Genomic DNA, 21,476 nt, shown 5'->3' with positions numbered 1-21,476 from the left:
GTTGTTGATAAGTGTGGGTAACGCGCACACACACACACACAGTGGATAAAAAACACTGATCAATGTTTTTATTTTTTTTTTACACTGGGGGGGAGAGCACCCCTGAACAAGGCAGCAGCCCCTTGATAAATGACACAGGCAGCACCCCAGCTATGTTGTTGATAAGTGCGGCTAATGCGCACACCCACACAGACAATAAAACTGTTTGATTAATTTTTTTGTTTTACCCTGGGGGGAAAGCACCCCTGATGGACATAGCACCCCCTGGCCAACAGAGGAGCACCCCTTTATGGACTGCAGTGACACAGGAGCCACTTAGTCCCCCCTGTTCTGTTTTCAGCACAGCTCCTATAGAGTATAGAGTGGACAACAGCACAGCCCTTATGGACAACAGCACAGCACAGCCCTGGACAACAGCCAGCCCCTATGGACAACAGCCAGCCCCTATGACAAGTGACAACAGCAGCCAGCACAGCACAGCTGCTATGGACAGCAAGAGCACAGCCCCTCCCTTGCTTCCTCTTCACTCTCCACATCCGGAATGAAAATGGTGGTGAGCACGGAACCTTTTATACAATCGAAACCCACGAGAATCCGACAGCGGAATGATGACGTTTTGCCTCGCTCTGAGATCTGAGTCAGGTGGGAAAACCCGAGCCGGCTTGGATCTGACTCGGATCTGCAAAATTCGGGTGGGTTTGGATCCGAACCCGCTCATCTCTACAATTTACAGGTGCTTTTTGACCAGTTTGCTCATGCAGTATTTTGCCCTTTACCTTTTGTGTTGGAGCTTGATTTAAGGAGCAGACAAAACTAGGAATGTATAAGGTTATATAAATTAGCACAGCTTCCTCACTGCAGCTATAAAAGCAAATGGAAGGGCAGCACCAATTCCCCACAAGTATTGTTTCATTAATATTTACTCAGCGCTGTAAGTGTTCACCCAAATAACAATCTCTTTATAAATATATACAATAGTGCATTACCACAATCAAAAATAAAATAACCTAGTGTCAAGCCCTTCTAACACACAGTACCATCTCTGGGTGTCACAGCGCCCTTTGCCGGTCATACCCCCCTCAAGTGCATGACATCATGACATCCTGCTGAGAGGGGTGGAGTTGCCAGTGCCCGGAAGGACAGCAGTGCCCAGCAGTGCTTCGGGGGGGCTGTATAGGCTGCAGTGTCCATGTCTGAAGCATCCAGAAGACACTCAGGGTGGCTGTAATTCTGGCTGCAGGTGCCCTTCCATAGCATAGAGGTCCACTCACACTGCACATCATTTCCTGATGGTGCTGAGGGCCCCATTCAGACCCGCTTGCTAGGCTGCGTTCGCACGTAGTCTGCTGATGTTTGCAATTTGCACATGCATATAAGATGCAGTGTGCGTGTGCGAATTAGTCCATGCGGTCAGGAAGCGATCGCACCCTGTACATAGACGCCTCGCTAGATTGAGTGACAGGATGAGCCGTTTGTGGGTGGTGACGGGTTGGTCGATGGAAACGGGTGTGGTGGTGCAAACACAGGCGTGTCTGTGCATCCTAATGCCGTTTCAGGGGCGTGCATAATTAAGACCCAGAATCATAATACATGTCACATGGCTGCATTACACACTGAAGCACTCGCAGTGCTTGTGGTAGGGTATGGTCAGCCACATGTGCTGCGTATGGGACCGATGTTACCGTTGTTGAATACACTTCTTGGAGATGAAGTGTATCACTAAGGGAAATTGGGTGGGCGTCTCACTACACAACACGATCGCATGCCAAGACACTAATGCTAATGTGTGCTAATGTCTTGCCGTGCGATCGTGGGATTTGCATACTTTAGCTGCGTGTGAACACATCTAGTGAGTGGGTCTGAATCGGGCTCTGAGGTCTGTCTGTGGTGCTCCTGGCTCATCTGCTCAGTGTCCTGTCATTGAGCATGGAGATGGCTCTTCGTAGTACCCTGCTCACAGCGTGTCTTCCCAGCAGGGGCGTATCTTCCTATTGGCCTGGATGGCCCTCGCCATGGTCACCGGCCGAGGGCGGGCGCCGTTGCCACCCAACATAATTAACAAATGATCACTGGTCTCCTGTTTGATCTGCGCAGTGTCCCGCAGACAGCTGTCATTAGTAAATGATCCCTGGTCTCGTTCTGTCTCCTCTGCTCTTATCAATGTCCTCCGCTGATTGTTAATGTGTATCAGGCTTCTTATATGTCCCTTTATATCAGAAACATTTAAAATTAGAGAGACTAATATTTTTTTCTAATATATCTCCTCTCTTTTTTTTCTAATATATCTCTTCTCCCACAATGCCCACCACATACCAATCACCACTCACTAATTCCCATATGTCAACCTTGCAGGAAAAGAGTGTAAGCACCACATCAACCACAATGCTCTATTCTTGCCCACAATGCACCTTGTTTGTTATTGATGCCCTCTTTTCCTGTGTTGACATATAGAAATTAATAAACAGTGCTTGCATGTAGTAAGTGTTATAACTGAAAAAATATAAATATATATATATATATATATATAAAAAAAAGTATATATATATATATATATATATATATTGTCTCCCTATTTCTACAGGCATGTAAGTTGAACTACCCCCAGTGTAAGTACTAATACATTTATCTTTTCCTCTGTATGGGGAATTGACCATGATCTTTATAGATTGTGGATACTCAGGTGTCAGGATTAAGATATAATCCTTATGGGCTGTTTTTATTATTGTGTGTGAGATAGCAATGGACCCATGTGGGTGGTTTTACCAGTGAATTATATGGCAGAGTTAAAAAAGCATAATGCAGTGTACAGTCCAATTTGAATATATGTAAATTATTTTACCCATAATGCATGTTTGTTTTTGATGCTATGTTTTCAAGCTTTTCCTGTGTATTTTGGCATTAGTGAATAGTGGTTTGCAATAGAGTAAGTTCTGTAAAAGATATATATATATATATATATATATATTAAAAAGAGGAAAAAAAATATTCTCCCTATTTCTACAGGTGTCTGAATTAAACTACCCCCAGTGTGTGTTATTTTATTTATTGAAGTAGAAGCAGTCATTGGAGGGGGGCGCCAGTCCCTTAGTTACACCCCCAAGATACACCCCTGCTTCCCAGCATGATGGCACACAAGCTGCACACCAAAGTTCCCTCCTAAACCATAGTATGGGCGCAACCATGTTGGACTCTGTCACCTGACGCTCTTCCTCCACTCAGAGCGCTGCTCCCAGACTCAGACTAGATGATCACAACATCCAATCCCTGGGGATCCTACCCTATAAATTCCATTTCCTGACTGGCCTCTGTTGCCAATACAATGTTGCTTCTGCTTTGGTTACAGCTCTGAGCCTGATTCAGACCCGCTCATGAGCGCTGAGCGCTCGCAAGTGGGTCGATGTTGGCCCAGTGCGCATGCACACGATGGAGGCGGCTCCATCGTGCGCATGCGTGAGACCCAGATAGCAACAGGCAAGCCGTCGCTCTCGGGTCTCGCTACAAAGGGGGCGTGCTGTCGATGTTGAGTGATGTCTTGTAAGAGCAAGAAGTACACTGGGACTTGCGGCAACGAGACCCTACCACAAGGGTCTCGTTGCAAGTCCGATGGTCGCGATGGTCTTGACCGTCGCGACCATCATCCTGGCCGCTTGCACTAGCTGTGGGTGGTCACCCACAACTATGCGAGCGGCCAGGAGGCCGCTCTAAAAATACAATATGTGGGCACTGATTCAGAGCGAGCACTCTGTAAGAGTGTCCGGCTCTGAATCAGGCCCTCTGTGCTGTGCTCCCAGGTACTCTGTATCTGAATGGTTCCAGTTCATGTTATTTCAGTTCCAAGTCTGGTTACAAGTGTCCATTCCAGCTAACACTCCAGTCTGGTTTTACCACAGAAACTTAGGCCTTCATTCAGAGGCGGTTGCAAGAAGTGATCCCTCTCTCTGAAGGAGGACGGCGCTTCCTTTTTTTTAGTGCGGCCTCCTGGTCGCTAGCTAAGCTGTGGGTTACCATCCACAGCTTAGCGACCTACCAGGTTGATGGTCGCGATGGTGATCATCATCACGACAATTGGGGCTTGCGACGAGACCCTAAGGTTGGGTCTCGGCAACCGCAAGCCACAGGGAGCTTTCTGCTCTAATGGAGCAGGAAGCTCCCCACTGACATCACTGCTGATGTCAGTGCGGCTGCCCACAAAACGGTAGGCATTCCTTAAGGAACGCCTCTGTTTTGGAAACCACCCCCCCGGCGCGTCTACAAAACAGGGCGAGCTGTCAATCAACATTGACAGCCACCCCTTTTGTAGTGAGCTCCGGAGCGAGAGAGTTTCTCTCTCGCTCTGGGGCTTGCGCACGCGCAGTGCTGCCGCTGCACGTGTGCAGGGCTACCCATCGACCCGGTTGCGAGCACATCGGTGCTTGCGACCGGGTCTGAATGAGACCTTTATTTCTATCTGCCTCCATTGGTCCTAGACGATATCTCCAAATATCGGTCCCATCTGATATCTCCAAACATCGGTCCCATTTGATATCTCCAAACATCAGTCCAATCCGATATCTTCAAATACCTGTTCCATTCAATATTCTCAAACATTGGTATCAAACCGATTAGGGCCCTGATTCAGAGCCAGACGCTCTGACCAGAGCGCTCGCTCTGAATCAGGGCCCACCTCCATTAATATGGAGCGTTCTCCTGGACGCTCGTATAGCTGTGGGTCACCACCCACAGCATATATGAGCGTGCAGGATGATGGTCGCGATGGTCTTGACCATCGCGACCATCGCCACTGCGAGCAGAAGCCTGCGGTTGAGTTTTTCAACCGCAAGGCCAGGAGTAATTTTGGCTCTATCAGAGCCAAAATCACTCCCACTGACATCACTAGTGATGTCAGTGGGGCCGGCTTCAGACGGTAGGTGTTCCCTTGGGAACGCCTCCGCCTGGCAGGCACGCCCACCAAAGGGGGCGTGCTGTCAGTCAACATCGACAGCACGCCCCCTTTGATGAGACACTACGAGCGAAGGAAAGTCCTTCGCTCGTCGCGTCTTGCGCATGCGCATGACGGAGCTCCCTCCGTCGTGCACATGCGCAGTGCAGACCATCGACCCACTTGTGAGCGGACAGCCTCTCGCGAGTGGGTCTGAATGAGGGCCTAAGTTCTTCAATTCATCAACATCGGTCTCAAAATGATCAAGTTCTTCAATTCATCAATATCGGTCTCAAACAGCTCCAGCTCTCAATCCAGCATCATAGGTCCTAATCAGATTCCACCCATATATACAGTATCATATATCTAGTTCCTTTTTCAGCCTGCTGTTTACTAAAGACAATTACATTACTGTCCTCGCCTTCATGCCCATCATCGTCTACAGTTCATACATGAGAAAGTCCTGGCTCAAGCCAACCAGTTTCATCCACGCCTTCCAAGTCTCCCCTTTAGCCTCCCACGCCTGTTCCAACCAAATCCTAACTTCATGCGGGACACACATGACCCTCCTAACCAATCGGAACGTATCCCTTCCGGGACTGGAAGTCAGATGTGTTCCAAATGCATTTTAGTGTTCACTTCCGGTTCCGGATGATTTCAGAAACCGGATGTTCAGCACTTCCGGTGGAATGCATTGTGCAATCTCACAGGGAAATGGGGAACTTGAACACCTCTAAAGTTACTGCATATTCCATGTTAAAGGAGTAGAATGTAATTTTAGGAAAACAGGGAATTACTACATCGATTATCATCACTTCATGTTTTACAGACACTGGGTTTTGTATTTTTGATTGTATTACTAATGTCCCTTGTTTAAGCTTATTTTGTATTTTGCACTGTAAATGTAAAGCACTTTGAGTCCTTTAGGAGAAAAGCGCTATATATAAATAAAATTATTATTATTATTAGTATTAGGATAATGCAATATTGTATGTATTTATACATGTTTTTACGGAGATTGTTATTTGGGTACTTACAGAGTTCAGATAAGTAAACATTCACTAAACACACTGCAAAACTAGTAATGTCTCTATTTCTGATTATGCCACTAGATATACTGAGTTACTGAGATATAGTTGGAGGCAGGGTCGGACTGGCCCACAGGGGTACAGGGGAAATCCCCGGTGGGCCCCACTGCCTGAGGGCCCCACCTCCTTTTCAAATATCAGGTTTCAGACACTGCACTTGAATCATACATTGTTACTCTATTACAGGGTGAGATACCTGGCAGAGCAGGAACATGGATGAACAGACCATATACTGTAGTTTCCATGTTGTCTGCAGGCTATGGGGGAGATGTACTAAGCTCTGAAAAGTGATAAAGTGGAGAGTGATAACTGACCAGCCAATCAGCTCCCAACTGTCATGTTACAGGCTGTGTTTGAAAAATGACAGTTGGGAGCTGATTGGCTGGTGGTCTGCAGTTTATCACTTTTCAGAGCTTAGTACATTTGTCCCTATGTCCTCTATAATGGTTAGCCAAGACTCTGTGATGGCTGGCCACACCCCTCTAGAGGCTGGCCACACCCTTTAAGCATGGGCCCCTACCACTGCCTTCCCTGTTGGGCCCTTCATGCCCAGTCCAACACTGGTTGGAGGTGATAATCAGTTGTATGATATATTGAATATCAAACATCAATTAGAGTATTTCCTACTTTCTCACACTGTTGGTCTCATCACTGAGTGACGGTGAACCAGACCAACAACATGAATGGCTTGAAGTAAAACTGCTGTGTACCAGATGTAGCTAACACCTACGAAGCAGCACATATATTCACCATCACAGTCTAAACTCTGTTGGCACAACTGTGGGCAAGTTGGCAATACTTCCCATATATTGAATGTGCCCGGGGGTCCAGAACTTCTGGAAGGAAATACAGTCCCTTATTGCTCTTATTCATCTTACTTTGTCCCAAGAAGTGGCTTTATTCCACCTATATTCACCCACAGACCCACCTCATGATTGGTGCATACTCCGTCAAAGCCTTATTGCTGCACGAGAGTCCATAGCTCAACTCAACACAGCCTTAAACACACACACACACAATATTGCTCTAACCCAGAGGTTCTCAAACCCGGTCCTCAGGACCCCACACAGGTCACGTTTTCCAGGCCACCCAACAGGTGCTCAGGTGTATTCATTACTCACTGACACATTTTAAAAAATCCACAGGTGGAGCTAATTATTTCACTTGTGATTCTGTGAGGAAAACATGCACTGTTTGGGGTCCTGAGGACCGAGTTTGAGAACCTGCGCTCTAACGATTTCCAAAAGTTTGAGATGGATATGATTGACTGCCCCTACTTGTCCTCAGCCTCATCTCTCATAATGAAATGGTTCTTCTGCCATGAGTTTCTTACAGATGGTCCGGGTTAAAAAAATAGTTTGATTACAATATCTCCACGTTTTTGGCTGTTCTCCTCACTCTAGCGCCTTTAGGCCCTTTTCCTAACAGTGCGTCTCCCTAGACATGTTGTCTTTCTGTTATAATATGTTCTATACTGTACTGTTATGCCTGATGCTTGTGTGGGATCTGCATGTCCTTTACCTCCTGCCTTTGCCTCTCAGTATTGTGTTTTATGACTACAATCAATAACAATTAAAAAACAACTGCGGTGTACCTTAAACATAGAAATGAAGATTAGTGTATGAAATATAGTCATTCAACATAAAATACTGTATGCTGACACAATGAGGTTTCCAAGAATACATTACATTTTTTTACAGTTTGTATGTTTATTAGGGATTCATAAATACACGTATTTAATTATTTATGTGAGGGGCTTTCAAATTCATCTAACTGTGCTATCCAGAGCAATCTGTAATTCACAATACTGTTGCTACTCCAATGACAGCTACTTTAGGGGGTATATTTACTAAAGTGAGAGTTTTTAGAAGTGGAAATGTTGCCTATAGTAACCAATATATGGATCTGTTCTCTGCCTGTCTGCACCTGATCTCAGCATTTGAATTAGGGGTGTGCACCGGCCACTTTTCGTGTTTTGGTTTTGGATCTGGATCTTTCTTCGTGTTTTGGAACTGGATTGGTTTTGCCAAAATCACCCTTCCGTGTTTTGGGATCAGGGTTTTGTGTTTTGGATCTGTATTTTTTTTTTACAAAAAGCATAAAAACAGCTAAAATCACAGAATTTGTGGGTTTTTCTGCTCCTATGCTATTATTAACCTCAATAACCTTAATTTCCACTCATTTCCAGTCTATTCTGAACACCTCACACCTCACAATAGTGTTTTTATGTCCAAAAGGTTGCACCGAGGTAGCTGGATGACTATGCTAAGCGACACGAGTGGGCGGCACAAACACGTGGCCCATCTAGGAGTGACACTGCAGTGGCAGACAGGATGGCAGTTTGAAAAACTAGGCACCAAACAGTACATAATGCAAAGAAAAAAAAAGGTTGTATAAACAGGACATGCACACTTTAGCAAACCAATCATTTCAGCGCCAGGGTCTGCCACACGACTGTGGCTGAAATGATTGGTTCGTTTGGGCCCCCACAAAACAAGCTGGCAATTAATCTGTCCCTGCACAAACTGGCTCTACGGAGGCAAGATGTCGTCCTCATCCTCCTCATCCACCGATCCCTCACCCTCTTTAGTGTTGTGTACATCCTCATCCTCACAGAGTATTAATTTGTCCCCGCTGGAATCCACCACCACAGGTCCCTCTGTACGGTGTGGAGGCTGGTCTCCCTGGAAGAGTTGATAATTCATTTTTATGAACATCATCATCTCCACATTTTGTGGAAGCACCTCCTACTCCTTTCGCTGACAAGGTTCCAGGCTGCACTAAACACTCTTTCGGAGTACACACTGGAGGGGGGACAACTCAGGTAAAATAGAGCCAGTTTGTACAGGGGCCTCCAAATTGCCTCTTTTTCCTGCCAGTACAGGTATGGACTGTCTGACATGCCTACTTGGATGCTGTCACCGATGTAATCCTCCACCATTCTGTCAATGGTGACACTATCATATGCAGTGACAGTACACATGTCAGAAATTGTTGCCAGGTCCTTCAGTCCGGACCAGATGTCCAAACTTGGTCCTGCCTGCCCTGCATCACCACCAGCGGGTTGCTTAGGATACCTAAGTTTTTTCCTGGCAGCCCCAGTTGCGGGAGAAAATGAAGAAGGAGCTGTTGAAGTGTCACGTTCCGCTTCAGCTGACAGTGTTTTCACCAGCAGGTCTTTGCACCTCTGCAGGCTTGTGTCGGCCGGAAAGGGAGACACCACATAGGCTTTAAACCTAGGATCGAGCACGGTGGCCAAAATGTAGTGGTCTGATTTCAACAGATTGACCACCCTGGAATCCTGGCAAAGTGAATGAAGGGCTTCATCCACAAGTCCCACATGCCGAGAGTAATCGCTCCATCTTAGCTCCTCCTTCACTTTCTCCAGCTGCTTCTGCAAAAGCCTGATGAGGGGAATGACCTGACTCAAGCTGGCAGTGTCTGAACTGACTTCACGTGTGGCAAGTTCTAAGGGCTGGAGAACCTTGCACGGAAATCATTCTCCATTGCACTTGAGTCAGGTGCATACTCCCTCCTTTGCCTATGTCATAGTTGAATGTATAGGCTTGAATGGCCTTTTGCTGCTCCTCCATCCTCTGAAGCATATACAGGGTTGAGTTCCACCGCATCACAACCACTTGCTTCAGGTGATGGCAGGGCAGGTTCAAGAGTGCTTGCTGGCGCTCCAGTCTTCGGCACGCAGTCGCTGAATGGCGAAAGTGGCCAGAAATTTTTCGGGCCACCCAAAGCATTTCCTGCATGCCCCTGTCACTTTTCAAAAAATTCTGCACCACCAAGTTTATTGTGTGAGCAAAACATGGGACGTGCTGGAATTTGCCCTTATGTAATGCCCGCACAATATTGGTGGCATTGTCAGATATCACAAACCCCCAGGAGAGTCTAAGTGGGGTAAGCCACTGGGCGATGATTTCTCTTAAGATTTTGCCAGCAGTGTGCCTCTTTCTGAAACCGGTGATACACAGCGTAGTCTGCCTTGGAACGAGCTGGCATTTCTGAGATGCTGCTACTGGTGACGCTGCTGTTGTTCCTGATACATCTACCCAGTGGGCTGTCACAGTCATATAGTCCTCAGTTTGCCCTGTTCCACTTGTCCACATGTCCGTGGTTAAGTGGACATTGGGTACAACCGCATTTTTCAGGACTGAGGAGACTTTTTCTGATGTTTCTGTACAGTCTCAGTATCGCCTGCCTAGTGAAGTGGAATCTAGACGGTATATGGAACCGGGGACACACTACCTCCATCAATTGTCTAAATCCCACTGCACTAATGGCAGATACCGGACGCACGTCTAACACCAACATAGCAGTCAAGGCCTCAGTTATACGTTTTGCTTCAGGATGACTGCTGTCGTACTTCATCCTCCTTGCTAAGGACTGTTGGAGGGTCAATTGTTTAGTAAAAGTAGTGGTGTTCCTACTTCCTCTCTGGGATGATGAACGACTCCCAGCAGCAGCAACAGCAGCAGCGGCAGCAGTAGGCTTAGCAATGCAGGATCATCCGGAGGAATCCCGGAGAGGAGAGTCAGTCATGCCAGTGACATGGCCTGCAGGACTCCTTCCGATCCTGACTAAGGAGGAAATTGACGAGGAGGGAGTTGACGGTGTGCTTTGCAGGTGCTTGGATACAACAGGACAACGGGATTTAGGTGTCCCTGGACTGCTTACGGTCTTAGCCAAAGTTTCTGAACTTGACAGTAACTTTTTATGAATGCGCTGCAGGTGCCGTATAAGGGAGGATATTCCTAGGTGGTTAACGTCCCTACCCCTACTTATTCCACCTTTACATATGGTACATATGGCAAGACAGTTGTTGTCCAGATTTGGATAGAAATATTGCCAGACCAAAGAGGTGGAATGTTTCGTCTTCTGCCCAGGCATGACCGTGATGGGCTTTTTCATCCCACGGACAACTACTGTCTCCCCTAGAGCCTGATTTAAACAAACCACATCACTATCAGAATCCTCCTCGCCAACTTCCTCCTCAGCGCCAGCTACACTAGTATCCTCATCCTGTTGTACTTCAACAGTGACATCTTCAATTTGCATATCAGCAAGTGGACTGTGGGTGCTCCTTTCAGCACTTGCAGGGAGCGTGCAAATGTTGGAAATTGCTACCTCCTGTCCAGTGCTGGGAAGGTCAGGCATTGCAACCGCCACCACACTTCGACTCTCCTTGGGGATTTCTTCTTCAGAACGCACAGTTCTTCGCTGTGCTTTTGCCAGCTTAACTCGTTTGATTTTTTTAGCAGGAGGAGGGCTTCCATCATCATGTGAAGCTGAACCACTAGTCATGAACATAGGGAAAGACCTTAGCCGTTCCTTGCCACTCTGTGTCGTAAATGGCATATTGGCAAGTTTACGTTTCTCCTGAGATGATTTAAATGTTTTTTTTAAGGTAATTTTCCTGAACTTTATCATTTGGGATTGTATGTGCCCTCTACTATGACATTGGGCTTCGGCCTTGGCAGACGACGTTGATGGCATGTTATCGTCTATGTCATGACTAGTGGCAGCAGCAACAGCACTAGGAGGAAGTGGTTCTTTATCTTTCCCTATTTTATTTTTATCGGAGAAAGTTTGGTCCTCCATTTATGTTATATTGATATATACGTGCAGCTAAGGCGCACACAAACAGAAAATAATTTTTTAATTTTGTTGGAGACTAGTGCACTTTGTGGGTTACACCACCCTTTAAGAAATGAGCCAGCCGGCTCTTTACTTATGGGACACAGGCGCACGCTTGGCACTGCTCCTTTGTTGATGCATGTGCAGCTACAGTGCACACAATTCACAAACACAGAAAAAAAAGAAGATTTTTTTATTTTTTGTGGAGCGCACTTTGAGGGTTACACCACCCTTTAACAGACAGATGCACGCTTGTTGCTGCTGCTTTGAGGATGCACGTTCAGTGCAGACAATTCACAAACACAGAAGAAAATGTTTTATTTTTGTTGGAGTGCACTTTGAGGGTTACACCACCCTTTAACAGACAGACACACGCTTGGCGCTGCTGCTTTGAGAATGCAGGTACGGCTATAGCCCACACAATTCACAAACACAGAAAAAAAAAGAAGAATTTTTTATTCTTTGTGGAGCACACTTTGAGGGTTACACCACCCTTTAACAGACAAGCCAGCCGGCCCTTTACTTATGGGACACAGGCGCACGCTTGGCGATGCTCCTTTGTTGATGCACGTGCAGCCACAGTGCACACAATTCACAAACACAGAAAATATTTTTTTATTTTGTTTGGAGTGCACTTTGGGGGTTACAGAACCCTTTAACGGACAAGCCAGCCGGTCCTTTACTTATGGGACACAGGCGCACGCTTGGCGCTACTTTGTTGATGCACGTGTGGCTACTGCGCACACAATTTACAAACACAGAAAAAATATTTATTTTTTTTGCACTTGGGGGGAGCACCCCTGATGGACAACACTACAGCACCCCTTTAGGACTGGGACACCACACAGGACTTTGGAGTGGACACAGCCCCTATGGACAACTGACTGCACAACACAGTCCAGCCAGCCCCTATGGACTTTGGAGGAGTGTACACTGCCCCTATGGACAACACAGCCAGCCCCTATGGACTTTGGAGGAGTGGACACAGCCCCTATGGACAACAGCAGCACAGCGCAGCACAACACTACACTGCACTACACTACACAGCCCAGCCAGCCCTAACTCCCACCCTCCCTCTTCACTGTCCACAGCCGAGTGAGAAAATGGCGCCGACACGGGTACCTTATATAGAATACAAAACCGGCGAGAACCGGAAGGCAGGATGATGACGTTTTGCCTCGATTTCAGATCTGAGTCAGGAGGGAAAAGTCGAGCCTGACTCGGATCTGCCTCGGATCAGGGGGGCTCGGGGGGGTTCGGATTTCAGAAATCCGAACCTGCTCACCCCTAATTTGAATGTTACATATTTCACCCTACTTTGGTTTATTCCGCTCGATTTTCCACTCCAGCTTTCTCCCTGCTGTCCATACATAAGCTCCAACTATCCTGAGTATAAGACCTAGGGACATCTGAGCACATAAATCTTTACGGGAAAGGCTTTTGCTATAGGTGAAGACTGTTGGGTGTGCATAACAGGTGCATCCTCCTCATTCCATCTCAATATATATTTTATCAGAAAGCCATCTGACCTTCTATATTCTGTGCCATTGAATGTATCATTTGTATAACTTGGGTCAGTGTAGCAGAATGCGGTGCTAAGCTTGTTGTAGCAGCATTACTAGGCACATGACAGGAGCTGATTGGTTGGAGCACCATTTAAGATTAGTAATAAGCGATCACAAGGATATTACTCATTATTAAATATGCCCGTTAATAACTAATTTGTAACTTATGATAAAGAGAGCAAAGGCTGTGTTCTGTTAGCCAATGCTCAAAGTTCTGATAATAAGGGGAAGATGTATCCAGCAGTAAAAAGAGTGGGGAAGTGGTCAAGTGGTGAAGTTGCTCATAGGTGATAGGTAGAATTTGATTTGGGGGTTGCTATGGTTAATTTCTCCACTTGCCCAATTCTCTACTCTATTTATTGCTTGCTACATCACCTCCCTTTAAGTATGAAAGTGAAGTCTTCTAATCATTTCTAGGAGAGCCTTATCATGTGCAGTATGGCTGATGCACATTTATACGCTTGTTGTGCTTGACAACTGTCCATCATTGTCCACAATTATTTACCTAGTTTTTCTCTATTTTAGATTGCTAAATAGCTATATTACACATCCCATTCTCCTTCCTATAGATTAGGGATGTGCAGGCTCGGATTAGTTCGGATTTTCCTGCCAAATTCAGATTTTTCCCACCAAAAATCGGGTTTCAGAAGGAAGCAAAATGTCATCTTTCATGGACAAACATCATCGTTTCTGGACAAAAGTCCAGGAAAGATGATGTTTGTCCATGAAAGATGAAGTTTTACCTCTTTCTGAGACTTGATTTTTGGCTGGAAAAATCCAAACTTGGTGGGAAAATCCGAACTAATCCGATCCTGCATATCCCTACTATATATGCATACAGAGGCACTCAATGGTAACGCCAAAATGCATTTTGCTGTTTCGGCTTCCTCAAGGCAGAATTCAAATTTAAGCAGAGCAGGGTCTATAAATATCCTTTAGTCATTGTTGAATTCTATATAATTCTTATCAATCACCAACCAGAATTGTAGTGTAGCTTTGTTATTTCATACAGTGGATTGTTCTTCATTCGGGTGTAACTTTCTATATACATAAATGTTATACCATATATTGATTTATTATATATAAATTGGTGTGCACCTTGTCAAGTTATATTTACACATAACCTTTACCCCAGAAGCCAACGTGCTGGCACTGGAGCACATTGTTACTAGAGATGTGCGGGTCCAGCACTCAGAGAACCGACAACAACCAAATTTAGGGGTTCCGAGTAGAGATGAGTGGGTTCGGATCTCAGAGATCTGAACCTACCCAAATTTTGAGATTCGGGGCGAGAACCGAAGGTGCGTTCGGTTCCCCCGCCGATCTCAAACCGAGGCAAAACCATAGAGAGGAAATCTTGTGGCTTGCAAGCTTTTGTTTCTATGTATATAAGGGACCACGCGGCAGACGCCATTTCACTCCTGTGGCTGTGGAGACTGAACAGGGAGGGTGGGTAGTGTAGGGCTGGGAGAGATAGTACTACTTACCTATGCTGGTGCTGTCTGCTGTGTCCTGGGCTGGTGCACTGCTGATCCATCTGGTGCTGTCACTGCTGTGCTGTCTGCTGTGTCCTGGGCTGGTGCTGTTGCTGATCCATCTGGGCTGGTTCTGTGCTGTCTGCTGTGTCCATCTGGGCTGGTACTGATCCATCTGGGCTGGTGCTGTGCTGTCTGCTGTGTCCATCTGGGCCCAAGTTCTGGACCCATAAAAAAATATATTGTCTTTTTATTTTTTTTCTGTGTGTGCGTGCTAGGCTTAGCCGCACAAGATACAGCAACGCAACCTAGTGCTGCCCGACTCCAGTTGTCATCAATCTGTGCTCTAGGCCCAAGTTCTGGACCCGAAACCCACCCCCAAAAAATAGTGTCTTTTGTCTATTTATTTTCTGTGTGTGTGTGTTAGGCTTAGCCGCACAAGATACAGCAGCAACACAAGTTGCAACCTAGTGCTGCTCGACTCCAGTCGTCATCAATCTGTGCTCTGGACCCAAGTTATGGACCCGAAAAAAAAATAGTGTCTTTTGTATATTTTATTTCTGTGTGAAGATGACTGCACGTGTGTGAATTTTGTAACCGCACCTTGGCTACACTATTGGTGCCTGTGACACTGCTTCAAGACCACAGAAAATAAGGAGGGCTGTCACATGACAGGAGAGCAAGGCCAAGATCCACATGTTGTAGCTGCCACCAGCAGTCATCATAATAATGCAAGGTCGTCAACTTCCTTGTCTTCTATGAAGGCCCATGCCCCAAGTCATGCCATGGATATGGTAAAGCTACTTTTACGTAGTAAAGAAAAAAAAATCGAACGGCAAGTTGCCTTTAGATAAACAAAATATTGGCACTATGCCATTCACTACACGAAGTGGCAAGGAAAGAATAAGGCCTTGGCCTTTATTTATGAAGACTGGTGGTTCTGATAGCCCTTCTGCTTGTAGTAGTAGTGGTGGTGGTACCATTAAAAAATTGAAAGTTGTTAAGAAGAGTAAAACAGCTCTGGAAAAACCAACTGTATGCCCTGAGAAATTTAAATCACAAATCCCCGAGGAGAGTGCAAGTGTGTCCACGGTTGCCATGTGTGAGTCAGACCTAAATACTAGTGTACTGGAGGATCCTCCAAGTTCCAACATTTGTGTGCCCTCTATAAATGTGGGGAAGGGCAGTCAACATCTTGCAGACGTAGTCAGTGAGAATGCTTCTGTGGAATTGCACATGGAGGAGGATATTTTGGTAGTTGAAGGCGCTAAGGATGATGCGGATGTTGATGATGAAGATGTTGGTGATGAGGATGTTGATGCTGAGGATCTCCTTTGTGTAAGTAAGGCAACAGCTGTTGTCCATGGATTTAACCACTTAACTGACGAATTATTTTTCCAAAAATCGCTCCAAAAATTGTCTGTTTTTTTTAAGGTAGAATTAGGTCAAGAACATCTTTTTGAAACTTTTCCAGCACGATTTTATAAAAGAAAATATTTTTTACACACCGTATACCATAAAAATAGCAATTTTTATGATATACTGTCTTACCATCGATGGCCAGAGGGCTCAACCATCGATATAAACTATTGATGGTTTGAATATATATATATATATATATATATTCACAAAATACTGCCCGAGCACAGAGGCGGAGCTTGAATAGGAAGGAGGGGGTGTGGATGTTGCCGGCTATATACAGTTGTCACACACAGCTGCAGCCGCACCAGGGAGAGGGATGTGGATACAGTCTGGATTAGCCAGGCAGCCGCAGCGCAAGAAGGAGGGGGTTGGCGGAGGAGCCATAGACACAGGAGCAGCTGCCTGGAGGAAAAGGGGGCCATGGACGAAGCAGCAGCAGCCGTCGCAGTGCTGGTTTCAGGGGGTTGGGGGGGAGGTCAGTGGACACAGGAGCTGCCACCTGGAGGACAGGGGGAGCCGGCGTCGAGGCAGCAGTGGCCGCCGCAGCACTGGTTGCAGGGGGTTGGGGGGTCCGTGGACACAGGAGCTGCCGCCTGAAGGACAGGGGGAACGAGGCAGCAGCGTCTGCCGCAGCACTGTTTGGGAGGGGGCCGTTGACACAGGAGTGGCTGCCTGGATGACAGGGGGGAGAGGCAGCAGTGGCCAATGCAGCGCTGATTGTAGGGGCTTGGGGGGTGTCCATGGACAACGGAGCAGCCGGCGGGAGGAGAGGGGGGGCCGGGAACAATGCAGCAGCGGCCGCCGCAGCACTGGTTGGGAGGGGGCCATGAACACAGGAGCGGCCACCTGGAGGACAGGGGTGGCCGGGGACGGGGCAGCAGTGGCTGCCGCGCTGGTTGTAGGGGGTCCGTGGACACAAGAGCAGGTGCCAGGAGGCGAGGGGGGACTGGGGATAAAGTATGGCCGCCACAGCGCCGGGAGGAGCGGGTGCGGGGGACAGCCAAGGACATAGGGTCAGCCACCCAGATGAGAGGAGTGGCCGGGAAGCCACAGCGCCGGGAGGAGGGGTTTGGAGGAGGGTCCAGGAACACCAGAGCAGGTGCCTTGAGGAAGGGGGGGTGGGGACGAAGCGGCAGCGGCTGCAACAATGCCAGAAGAAGGGGGGAGGGACCTGGGACAATGGGCAGCCGCTCTGGGAAAAGATGCGGCGCTGGCTACACGGGGAGACAGCAGCAGCCGTGGCTAGCAGGAGCTGCGGTTACTGCAGTGAGGATGGTCACACAGGCTGCCCGATCACTGCTGGCCACAGTGTTCGGGACATAGCATATGGAACACACGGCTGCCCTTGCAGCTGCACCAGGAGGGGGGTGCCACGGAGTGCCCGATCACTGTGGCCAGCAATGATCGGAACAAGCTGGAGAGGCAGCCACAGTTGCAGAGGTACCGGAAGGTCCCTCTGACATAGGTGGCTGCGGGAAGATTAGCTTCCCACAGCAGCCTAGTGGGGACTTCTGACTGGTCGTATCAGATACGACCATGTCAGGGAAAGCCCAACCTGGTGTGGTCGTATCTGATACGACCGTGCCAGGCAAGTGGTTAAAAAGCCAAAGCCCATTGTTGTCATGCCGGGGCAAAAGACAAAAAAATCCACTTCTCACGTAAGGAATTATTTCCACCCCAATCCGGACAACAGTTGTAAGGATACTGGATTTGAACCTCTATACACCCCTGCCTATACCTTCTAATATCCTGCCTATAAGCCTCTAAGGTTGACGCAATTTGCATACGCAGTCATACAGTAAAATAAAGACTTTAGACCTTGAACATGTGTTCCAAAGCACAAAGTATTATTCAAGTAAAGTACAGTCAGTTACAAGCTATGATCTAAGTACAATTTAGCGCAAAGGAATTATACAGATCCAAGTACAGTTATACATACGCATGCGCTCTGGACCAGATCTCGGCATCAGCAAGAAACCTCCGTCAATCAGCATTCAGCAAGAAGACTAGCAACCCAGGGTCAGAGCACACATATTTATACCCCCCCAGAAATAGGCAACACAATAGAGGAGTTTGTTGCTGATCCCATTGGTTCCCAGTGTGGGTGCATTTGTTACAGGGCATTTAACAGGTTGGTTCAAATGGACACAGAACAGCCTCTAACAGCTTGTTGCCTCCTCTATTTCCCCTGCATGCAAATCTAGGCTGTTGGTTTCACAAAAATACATTTTGGTTCTTTATGTCTTTACGGTCCACAAGTTGTGAACGCATGTTCTGATCTTCACACTGTTGATATCAGAAAGCTGTGGATAATCTGTATAATATCAAACACGGCTTACTTATCACGTATTAAACCTTAGATACCAAAATAGTCTTTATTTCAGAGCATCTGTAATAAATGAATAAAACTTGGATCGTTTACTTTATAGCTATGGAACCTTTTGTCTAAGTGTGCATTAGGTAAGTATTAGGGATATGGGAAAAGACGCTAGTTAGGTTTATCTGATTTGGGGCAGATGTGCACGCATGCAGCTAATAAACAGCGTTCGCATGCAGGTTATTGTGCATTCGCTACTGAGCGTCATGTTAGCAGCGCAACTGTGCGTAATGTGCGGTGTTTATGCATGAGATTTTATCTATGACGGACTTAACATATATATTTATATATATATATACACATGTGTATATATATATATATATATATATTAGGGATGTGCAGGCTCGAATGATGATGTTCATCCATGTAAGATGACGTTAGCCTCTTTCTGAGTTCCGTTTTTTTGGAGGGAAAAATCCGAACTCAACGTGCAAACTCGAACCTATCCGAGCCTGCACATCCCTAATATATATATATATACATATACACACACATACACACACACATCTCATTCCTTACTTACAGTTTCAAACTGCAATGCAAATGTGTTACCCCCAGCTATGAAGCTGGGGCCATTCTGTCTGGGAGTAAGACTAAAACCTTTTTAGGATTCAGACAAATTCAATTGTGTAGATCAATCTCTGGGTTATATTACAATTGCCACAACTATACTTGACTATATACAGGGATTCCCAATTTCTATGTAAAACACTCACAGTATTCTGGTGTATTGTCTATTCTATTTTCTTTTTTCAGGAGGCTGTTTTTCTAGTTGTTTTTGGTAGATTATCAAAAACATTGCCATCTGTACTTAGCTCGTGAGTTGTAACTTAAAATGGCGCTTGTCGCAAAATGGCGTCTTGCAGATTCTTATTTTTAAGATGGAGTCTAGCTGCTATTCGCAAGATGGCGTTGCGCATGCTAATTTTTATGCTGATTCCATCTCAACCACTAATCCAGCTTTGACAGTCCACCCTTTGATAGTGAAAAACATGCTATCACACTCTGATTTAAAATGAATTTAGGCATACATTTAAATATATTACTTAATGTTATTAGGGGATGGCACAAGGTGGTTCTTAATCCATCAATAATGTGTCTCTAGGAGGGGACATAAAACTACCATTTTACGCACACCGCGGACCTTGGGAGATCATGTGAAAGATGTGGGGATGCACCAGTCCTATAAAGGAAGTTTTGATGGGGATTAGGGACTTACATTATTTGAGGTTTTTTTAAAATAACATTTTGATAATACTTTTTATGCAAATCTAAATATAATACATTATATGATGGTATTTCTAGTTCAGGGTTGTAATGCAGTTCTACATTTACCTTAGTATTCATATGGGTACTACTAACCACCATCATAATTTCGCTTTTCCGATTACCTTATTTTTACATTTTCCACACTTCAACACATTAGGAACACACTTGACACATATGCCAATTACTATGATGACAACCAATATAAGGATCAGGAGTTTACCTATGCTTGCGATCATTTCCTGGACCCACTCCCCTAGACCTGAGAACCACTTCACGGGGTTCAACCATGACACCCATTCCTCTACCGTTTCTTCTACTTCAGCCACTGAAGCATTATGGTTCTTCCGAAAGTCCCATTTTAGCTGCAGAATTTCATCCATCTTCCGGTCTATCACCTCCTTGGGGTCACTGGTGTTATTAGTAATATATGTGCAGCACTTTACTCCAAACTGGGTGGCCAAAGTTATGCAATACCCTCCAGTAACAGCAGTTAAATAATTTAACACTAGTCTGTGTTGCACCAGTTCTTTCTTGTATGCTTGCAATTTTCTCCCTGTATACCTGAATGTGTCATCATACATCTCGGTGATATTATCTATTAATTTAGCAAGTTCCTGAATATATCTAAAATTTAATGTACCCCGAGCGATTCTGGTGGGATCCAGTGCGACTAAAACTTGGAAGCCAGTTGTCTCACTAATTTATTTTATGCACGTCACCAGGTATCATAATTCGTTTGCCTCTGTGTTCATACTGCATGTGAAGATATGGTGATGGTGTGTTTTTCAAGCATTTCACCATGTGTAAGGGTCATAATTTCTGGAAGTAGTCTTCCCAAATAACATAACAATTACGGTACTAAGATTGGTCAGACACTCCCCTGATTTGGCATAGCACTCCTCCTTCTGATTCCAATCCATCAGCACTGCCTTCAGCTCCCATCTCCTCTATCAGTCTTCCATCACAGAAACTGGGTATCCCCAAACAAACCAAGATGACGGAAACTCTGGAAGAAGAATACAAAAATGAACAAAGCAGAACAATCCCTTGCTGTGACACTGATCTAGTTTTCTTTTAGCTCAGGTTTCTCACTGTCACCTTTTTAATCCTCCCGGCACAAGATCGCAATCGACAGGTCCACGTTATCGGCCTCGTCTCCACCTTGTATCTCCACCGGTTGGTTGACCTCCCTGTAGTGAGTGGAATGGACCCACGTATCTTCCCTGGCCACCCTTTGAGGATGTGGTACTTTGTCAACAACGTCAGATATGGACCTTTCCACTGATCAGTCAAACAACCTGAGCTAAAAAGAAAATTGGATCATAACAAATTCCCCAGGTTTGACATCATGACAGTTTGCATCAGACATGTTGGAAAATAACATTTTCAATTTCAGTTGTTCTTACTCATCTTCGTGAGACACTGCACAGTAACCTCATTATCTATCATATTTTCACATGAGGCTGCCTGTTAAACAGCATTTCAAAGGGGGAAAGGTAGACAGATGGTCTGGGATGATCTTGATATTAATACCCATCACCTTACACAGGTTATAGAAGACATTACTTGTGAAATGAGTATCCCTCCTATATTCAATTATTCTCGGGATACTGTATTTGTACACAAATTCCTGCAATTTAAATTCTGTTATCAATATCTACTGCTCTAAATATTGCCTGGGCCCCTGGGTTGGACAGTATTCCGAGTATTTGACCT

The sequence above is a fragment of the Taudactylus pleione genome, unplaced genomic scaffold (assembly GCF_031769625.1).
Source record: "Taudactylus pleione unplaced genomic scaffold, aTauple2 ptg000070l, whole genome shotgun sequence".
Taxonomy (NCBI): Eukaryota; Metazoa; Chordata; class Amphibia; order Anura; family Myobatrachidae; genus Taudactylus; species Taudactylus pleione.
Note: the sequence above shows the minus strand (reverse complement) of the source record.